A 9,818-nucleotide genomic window follows, 5' to 3' on the forward strand; every position below is an offset into this window, starting at 1 on the left:
GAGGTGTAGCTGCTGGCCGGGTAAGGGGCGGCTGTTACAACCTAAAATACCCAAAAACCCTCCAGGGATGGTGCAGCTCACCAAGGAGAAGGAAAAACAAAAGTACACACAAAACGTACAGCTTATGGCCAGGAATAAAAGAAGATGCAGAACTTTTTTTGATATTGCATGAAATCCAAAAGTAGAAATTGCTTTTATAAATACAAGCAATGAAAAACCAAAAAGTCTTAAATTGACTGAACCACTGGTGGAGCCCATATTGCTTTCATATTGGGGCCCACATTTGGTTTGGTTTGGTTTGGTTTGTAAGCCAACCAAATATACATTAACAATTAACTATTCAATTCAACTATTCAACGACATTCTGGTGCATCCTATAAAAATTATGTGTAGTAGTGAAGTACACAGACCTACTGTCTTAGAATAAATGTGGTTTGTAGACAGCAAGCTGAAGTTTTCCATGTTGGCAACACCATCTTTCGTTTTCACCATTAAAACCGTACGGTATGACGCTGATCTCACATTGAAGATACATTTGTAAGCAGTGCTCTTCAAACAAACATCGGTCTAAGGATGAAGTTTTGAGTATTTGACGGCCAAACTTTTCAATTTTAGCAACACGTGTTTATTTTCAGCATTAAAAAAAATACAGCGTGGCATTGATCACATTGCTAGGTAGTGGCTTTTAAAGAAACATCGATGTAAGAATGTAAAAGCAATGCTTACGTATGGTTGGAAGTTTCACAATTGTGCATTTCTGAGTGTAAAAACCAAGTTAAAGCTAAGCATGTTGTTTTAAGACTGTAAAGTAAGAAGAGAGTGGGTTGTGTGACACAAGTAAAGGCTTAGATATAAACAAGAGGAAACTTTTCACCAGTTGTTTACAAATATACAGTCATGGCCGAAATTATCAGCACCCCTGGAGTTTTCCCAGAAAATTGTTGTATTTACAAATGTTTTGGTATACACATGTTTATCTCCTTTATGTGCATTGGAACAACACAAAAAAACAGAGAAAAAAAAGTCAAATCTGACATCACTTCACACAAAACTCCAAAACCGGGCTGGACAAAATTATTGGCACCCTCAACTTAATATTTGGTTGCACGCCCTTTGGAAAAAATAACTGAAATAAAGAGTTTCCTATAACCATCAACAAGCTTGTTACACCTCTCAACTGGAATTTCCAACCACTCTTCTTTTGCAAACTGCTCAAGGTCTCTCAGATTTGAAGGGCGCCTTCTCCCAAAAGCAATTTTGAAATCTCTCCATAAGTGTTCAATCGGATTTAGATCTGAAATCATTGCTGGCCACTTCAGAACTCTCCAGCGCTTTGTCTTCAACCATTTCTGGGTGCTTTTAGAGGTATGTTTGGGGTCATTGTCCTGCTGGAACACCAATGACCTCTGACGCAGACCCATCTTTCTGACACTGGGCCCTACATTGCGCCCCAATATCTTTTGGTAGTCTTCAGATTTCATGATGCCTTGCACACAGTAAAGGCATCCAGTGCCAGAGGCAGGCAAAACATCCCCAAACATCTTAGAACCTCCACCATGTTTGACTGTAGGTACTGTGTTCTTTTCTTGTAGGCTTCATTCAGTTTTCTGTAAACAGTAGAATGATGAGGTTTACCAAAAACCTCTACCTTGGTCTCATTTGTCCACAAGACGTTCGCCCAGAAGGAATTTGGCTTCCTCAAGTACATTTTGGCAAACTCCAGTCCGGCTTTTTTGTGTTTCTGTGTCAGCAATGGGGTCCTCCTGGCTCTCCTGCCATAGCGTTTCATTTCATTCAGATGTCGACGGATAGTTCGTGCTGACACTGTTGCACCCTGAGTCTGCAGAACAGCTTGAATATGTTTTGAAGTTGATTGGGGCTGTTTATCCACCATTCAGACTATCCTTCGTTGCAGTCCTTTTTCAATTTTTCTCTTCCGTCCATGTCCAGGTAGATTAGCTACAGTGCCATGTGTTGTGAACTTCTTCATTATATTGCGCACAGTGGACAAAGGAACATGAAGATCTCTGGAGATGGACTTGTATCCTTGAGATTGTTGATATTTTCCCACAATTTTTGTTCTCAAGTCCTTAGACAATTCTCTGCTCTTCTTTCTGTTCTCCATGCTTAGTGTGGCACACTCAGACACACAACAGAAAGGCTGAGTCAACGTTTCTCCATTTTAACTGGCTTCAGGTGTGATTCCTATATTGCCAGCACCTGTTTCTTGCCATTGGTGAGTTCAAACGAGCATCATATGCTTGAAATAAAACGATTTACCAACAAAGGTGCCAATAATTTTGTCCAGCCCGGTTTTTGAGTTTTGTGTGGCATGATGTCAGATTTGGATTTTTTTCTCTGTTTTTTTGTGTTGTTCCAATACACATAAAGGAGATAAACATGTGTATACCAAAGCATTTGAAATTGCAACAATTTTCTGGGAGAAATTCCAGGGGTGCTGATAATTTCGGCCATGACTGTATGAATTCACACTTCCTTCTGGATTCAAAACACGAATGTAACAATCGCATGCATTTCTTTGTCGTTCTTGGATTCTGTATCCCGCATTTCATGATTGCATGCAATTCTGTGTTTGTTGCTCCTGCAGTTGGTGGTCAGAGCATGGTGCCGAGCTTCTTCTTCTTTCTATTATAGTGTTCTTTGTCACATCATTGGGTTCCACAATCTATTTGATGCTCGGCACATGACACTGGAGTTCTTTTTCTTTCGACTATGTCATTTAGTTTTCCAATTACTTTTTCGTAATAATCTCTTCAGCAGAGGTCATTGTCTTGAGGTTGCTGCCTCTTCAAATTTGTTTGCAGTTCCAGTACATGTCTGATCATAAGCTTTAGATGAAGGTTCAAGACCCAGTAGTTTGCAAGTAATTGGGTGATGGGCGGGCAGACCTTAGTGTTTTGTAGATATAGATTACAGAATTCAGTTTTGAAGTTTCAGAAGATTGATTGTGTAAGCACTTATCAGGTACATTGGAGTGCAAGGAACTGTGTGAAAGAGCTTTCTTTACTTCATCTTCAATTGTACTCACACACTTATTGGTTCATGCTAACCAACACCTGCACCTGCTGAAACCTACAATGACAGGGCATGAAAAAGAGCAAAGGGGAGAGAAAGATGAAGAAAGCAACTGCAGAAATACCACAGAAAGCCATGTGAGGAAGGATGGCACTCAAAGGATGAAGACGAAGAGCAACCAAGTGACCTTGAAAACAGTGCAATAGATACAGATAATGTGAGAGCCAACTGTCACACACGTCGCATCAGAGACAGCAGCAGGGTCTAGTGACTGTTGAAGCGCCGCACTAATACCTTCTCTCATTCTTTGCAGGAGCAATTAAGAACACCACTACCTACTTCAGCATTAGACCACCCCTGGGATGATGTCACTTCCTATTGATGACCCACCTCTTCCTCCCTCTCCACCATATAAACCCAGCAATCCTCCTGTTCTTCAGTCTGATATATGACTCGACCCAAAACGATTACTCTTTTGCTAATCAGAGATATTTTGCCTTACAGCAATCCAGACAATATACGGGGCAGATACAACCTTTGTCTTGTTCCCTTTTGTTTTTTATCTGCAAGAGATAAACACAATGTCAGCCCCATCATTTAGGCTTAATCAACACTTGGGGAAGCCAACCCACCGGTCTTCTCTGGATCCAAAATCAGACGTTCGTCCCAGTGTCGTAAGAGCTTTCATCAACTGTGTGCTTAACGTTTTACATTTATGTGCGTGTCGCATTGGGTGTGCTTTAGAATTCTGGGATGAGGGGGTCCACTAACAGGCATAATGCCCGAGTCCAATAGCCCTGCTCCCTCAGCGCTTAAAAAAAAAAAACAATTCCGTTCTGCATTTATTTGTCTTGTATACCTTCTGTCGTCTGTTGTGTTCATGGAGTAGCAATTATCCTATAGGCAGGTAAGAAAAGTGATGTTTGTTTCTTAAAATCATTCTTGATAGATGATAACCAGGAATCTCAATCCACAGGGAAAGGTTTAGGAAAGTAACACGGGAGTCTCCATGTTTTGGCTATATGAAACATGAAGCAGCTAATTCATTCATTACTAAATAAAATATCCACATTTCCTAAAATCTCAGACTGAGATGGGGATTACTTGTCTAGGATGTGTGAGGGATCTCTGTTTCATCTTCCAGCCAGGACATCAGAGTTATAATGAGATTTGTATAATTTATAAAGAAAAACGTAACAACAAACAGCACAAAACACACACTTATGCTAGCCTAGTCAAACTCTTTTTCTCCAATAGACTTATTATCTTTCAAATAAATATGGTCAAGATGGACAAGTTCTTCAGCTAGTATTTAACTTTGCATCTACACCATGAAGGCGATGCTGATTTGCTCAAAGCTCCTCTGAGTGTCTTTATGTCTGTGAAGTTGCTTTGAACTGTGGAATGGAATTTAAAATCTATTGCTAGCTTCTGTATGAAACTCTGCATGTTCTCTGTGTGGCTAGCTATTATTATTAACAGACGTGTGCTTCCAGCTGTGGAATGCAGCTCTCAGCCACTCCCCGGCTTGTCTCAAGCAGTGTCTGGTTATCGTCCAAGTAAGATGCCAAACATATGACAAGTTTTCTGATAAGCTTCATTCCAAATATAAGACTAGAATTTATGCTTTCCGTTGTAATCAACAAATTTTGTAAAGAATGTCCTATGGCCTTGGATGGAACTGATCTATTTTTTTCTCTAACCATTCTCTTTGAAGATTTTGTTATAAATGCAGCTGAACCCCCCTTGTCGGGGGGCCTTCCTTGCATTTTCTCTCTGTAAGGAAAAGCCGCTCTGCTCACCAAGAAGTCAGAAATAAAAGATTCTGCTTATTAGAATTGGTGTCGGCCTGCTATTTGTTTGAACCTTCGTCCACAGAACTTTCCTACCAAATTTAGGAAAAGAATCTTATACTAGCTAAAAACGTATCCACAAAGATTATTACTTTTCTGTTACCAATTGCCAGAGTCCATTAGCTGGCTTTATTCTAACTACAAGGTTACAATTAATAGTTCTTGGGACCACAGTAGGTGTAGTTATGGTTTGGTTCTTCTTGACTGCAGGTGCCGGTTGTTGTTTTGTTCCAATCCTTCGGAGATGGTTTTCTTCAGCACACATGTATGGATGTTCAGTTTGGTTGTTCTTTGTTTAGGAGCTCTTCTCTTTCTTCACCTTGGTCGCACTTTCTGGATCTGGTGGTACGGCATTTTTCTCTGAGTTTGCTCACAGTGTCCTTGTTTACTAGCAAGCATATAATTTTATATCTACTGGGTTGCTGGTGATCAGTCTACTAGCGTCTTCAGCAAGATGACCGTGTGGCTTTTACCTAGGTCACTCTTGCTCACGTACCTTGCTTTGCTTTACATTTTTTGCACTAGTGGCTCCCTTATCCATCTCCTTTACGTAGGGTCCACTATTCCAATCCAGCACCAGTTTGCCCTTCGAAGCCAAAGAGATCACTCCAGCCTTCTTTGCAGCCACACTTTGAGTACAACCAGGTTGAAAGCAGAGAAAGCATATTGAGAACACCGATCTGGTGCTTGCAGTGGGTTAGGAAGTAAGGAGTTTATGTTTGTCATTGGTTTCTTTGGTGTACATTAGCACAACCTTATGGTTGAAAATTGGGTAAAAGACGATCAAGATGAAGTTCAGAGTGGCTGACATCTGCTTCTTAAGCAAAGGACATGTGTGCCAAAATAAACAAAACGAGTGATGCCAGTTCTACACTTGTTGCACACCACTATTGACTACTTAGCAGTGCTTTTGCCCACATCATTCCCACTTTTCACCACATATTACCTGCCCTTGCCATCTAAACCGTGTCAAAACAGCACATAAGCTGTCACTTGCACTTTATAATGTGTCTGGTTCAAGATGAAGGCCTCATTCTTCACTTTCCAGTTCAGTCACCTCAGGCTGAAGATGTTATTGTATCTCTAAACCTCTTTAAGGCTTGTTTTCTCGAGGAGATGAAAAAGTTTGCTGTGGAGCAAGTGAATTCCCAATATCGGAATCCCAAGCTCTGGGTACTTTGTAAGATGGCTCCATGGCCAGGAAACGCCCCAGACCTTAATCCCATTAAGAACGTGATCAATCTTCAAGAGGTGGGTTGACAAACAAAAGCCCACAAATTCTGACAAAATCCAAGCATTGATTATGCAAGAATGGTCTGTCATCAGTCAGGATTTGGCCCAGAAGTTGATTGACATCATGCCAGGGTGAATTGCAGGTCTTGAAAAAGAAGGGCCAATACTGCAAATATAGACTCTTTGCATGAATTGTCCATAAAAGCCTTTGAAACTTATGGCATGCTTGTAATTATACACTGTGTGCACAATTATTAGGCAAGTGAGTATTTTGACCATATCATCATTTTTAATGCGTATATTCCAACTCCAAGCTGTATTAACTTGAATGCTTATTGGATTTAAGCATGTCAGGTGATGTGTATTTGTGTAATGAGGGAGGGTGTGGCCTAAGGAGATCAACACCCTATATCAAGGTGTGCAGAATTATTAGGCAGCTAGTTTTCCTCTGGCAAAATGGGCCAAAAAAGAGATTTAACTGACTCTGAAAAGTCAAAAATTGTAAAAAGTCTTTCAGAGGGATGCAGCACTTTTGGAATTGCTAAGATATTGGTGTGTGATCACAGAACCATCAAACATTTTGTTGCAAATAGTCAACAGGGTCGCAAGAAACTTGTTGAGAACAAAAGACGCAAATTATCTGCCAAAGATTTGAGAAGAATCAAACGTGAAGCTACCAGGAACCCATTATCCTCCAGTACTTTCATATTCCAGAGCTGCAACCTACCTGGAGTGCCCAGAAGTACAAGGTGTTCAGTGCTCAAAGACATGGCCAAGGTAAGGAGGGCTGAAACCCAACCACCACTGAACAAGAAACATAAGTTGAAACGTCAAAACTGGGCCAAGAAATATCTGAAGACAGATTTTTTCAAAGGTTTTATGGACCGATGAGATGAGAGTGACTCTTGATGGACCAGATGGATGGACCTGTGGATCAGTAATGGGCACAGAGCTCCACTCCAACGTGGAGGTGGGGTACTGGTATGAGCTGGTATTTTTAAAGATGAGCTAGTTGGACCTTTTTGCATTGAAGATGAACTCAAAATCAACTCCCAAACCTACTGCCAGTTTTTTGAAGACACTTTCTTCAAACAGTGATACAGGAAAAAGACCATGATCTTTATGCAGGCCAATGCTCCATCACTTGTATTGAAGTTCTCCACTGCGTGGCCAGCCAGTAAAGGCCTTAAAGATGAAGGAATAATGACATGGCCCCCCTTCCTCATCTGACCTAAACCCTATCGAGAACTTGTGGGCACTTCTTAAATGCTAGATTTACGGGGGAGAAAAACAATACACCTCTCTGAAGAGTGTCTGGGAGGCTGTAGTCACTGCTCCACAAAAAGCTGATCGTCAACAGATCAAGAAACTGACAGACTCCATGAATGGAAAGGCTTATTGGAAAGAAGGGTGGCTATATTGGTCATTGATTGATTGATTTATTTTTTTTGAAATGTCAGAGATGTTTATTTGTAAATTTTGAGGTGTTTGATGATTATTCTCACTATAACAGATGAAAATAAACAAGTGAGATGGGAAAATTTTCATTTTTCCTTTAGTTGCATAATAAATGTGCACACTAATAGTTGCCTAATAATTGTGCACATATGTATTCCCCTGATGATGTTCACACTCACATTTCCGTTGTGAAACATTCAGGTTTCAGGTTTATTAACATTTTGGATTGACTGATAGCACTGTGTTTGTTCCATATTAAAATTAATCCTGAAAAATACAACTTGCCTAATAATTGTGCACACAGTGTACTTCAGTATACGATAGAAACATCTGACAAAAAGATCTACAAACACTGAAGCAGCAAACTTTGTGAAAACCAATACTTGTGTCACTCTCAAAACCTTTGGCCACGACTGTACTTATCTGTACACTCAAAACACTTTACACATGCAATGTATAGCATCCACCTGGAGGATGCAACAGCAGCCATTGTTGTGCCATTACACTCACCACACATTAGCTATTAAGGGGTGAAGGTGCGAGAGATAGCCAATCAGAGACAAGAGATGATTAGGGGTCCAGCTTGTTGTGTCCACAAAGTGAACATGCCACTTCTGTCTGTCACAGCTACAGTTGCCTGGCTAAAGACACTAGTGTTTAGAATGACTTGTCTTTAGATGGCCCAAAACACAGTCAATCTTTTCTGTGGTCCAGTTTAAAAATAAGCGGCAGTCAGATGGATGATGCAACCCCTACTAGTCAGTAACATTGAAGGATTTGTTTGGATCATATATTTCAGCTTTAATTGTAACATGCTCACTTGTTTGTACATTTTATTCACAGAAGATCCTTTCCTGCTTTTTCTGTTCGTATCAGATGTAAAAATTGCAGCACTGAATAGAATCCAAAAGAGGATATTTGAGTCGATCCACATAATCCCTAATAAATGAACTTGCCAAGTTCTTTCAACTTAACTATGCATTCTAGGCTGCCCAGTTCTAGTTCTGCCCACTTCGACCTTGCATTTATCCTCACTCGGTCTCTTCATTCTTGCCAATATTGGACGCGCTGTTCCTCTGACACATGGTGAGATAGCTCCTCTGGTGGTGCAATCCGTAATCTGCTTTCCCATCTGTGCCCCAGAACATCCTCACAGATAAGAGGTCACCACAGACCTTCTGGGGACAGATGTCAAGATGACACAAGGAAGGACTTAAAAAGCATGGCAACTCACCTGCCTGTCAATCTACTCCTCAGGTAAGAGGCCTCTGACCCAGAAGCAGGATGAAGACTGCCTATCCATTCACCTGTAATCTCTGCAACACAAAATCAGCAACAACTAATGAGATGTTTTTGGAAAGAACATTAGTTAGCCAGAATCTTTTTTTTTTAGTGTGAAGAGAAACATTTTCACATCCAGGCAAACAGCAAGAAGGAGGGTGGTCCTGATGGAACCCCAGTCCTCTTTTGACACCACAAAGGTTTAATAATGTCTAGATTTGCTATTTGTGGTGGACATGGTTGGTGTTTAAACTCATGAAACTGCTGCTTAATGGATTTAGCAGTGTGCATCATTCTGGCATTGGGCAACTATGCTTGCACTTCAGTGTGCCGAGTCCTGTAAAATGTTTTCATATCATTGGATGTCCTATTATCACGCTCAACAAATCACGGAACTGGACTCCAAAAGCAATGGCTGTCCATACCATTCTAGACTACCAGATACAGCAGGTTTACCAGTTGTACTTAGGTAAGTATTTCATGTTGAAGGAATCCTTTGACGGTCTTAAAACAGAAAACTGTTCACATGTATAAAATGGGACTCACCACAGCGTATTACTTTTTTCATTGCTTAGGTACCCTGGTTTTTTGCTCCAGATACTACATTATGCCTCTGTATGTTGGCTCAGGACATAAATGGTCTCTAAATGACAGCCATGCCATAAATTCCAGCTTTGTGATTCAGCTCGGTAGTACTTGTCAACTATCCAGTGAAGTGTCTGTCTATTTCTGTCAGGAAGACAGAGCAGACGAGGACCTGTGGTGAAAGTTGGTGATCTTATGTAGCTTCAAAATATTGGACTGAAATGCAAATGGCAGATAAAAATCTTAGGTGAAGAGTGCTATAGGTGATACCATTAGCTTCTCAAGCACAGAAACATTTGTGTACACCTCAATGCATCCCTTACTTAAAAACAAAAATAGAAGGTAATAAACATAATGAAAAAAGTTTATTAA

This window comes from Polypterus senegalus, chromosome 2 (assembly GCF_016835505.1).
Source record: "Polypterus senegalus isolate Bchr_013 chromosome 2, ASM1683550v1, whole genome shotgun sequence".
Classification (NCBI taxonomy): domain Eukaryota; kingdom Metazoa; phylum Chordata; class Cladistia; order Polypteriformes; family Polypteridae; genus Polypterus; species Polypterus senegalus.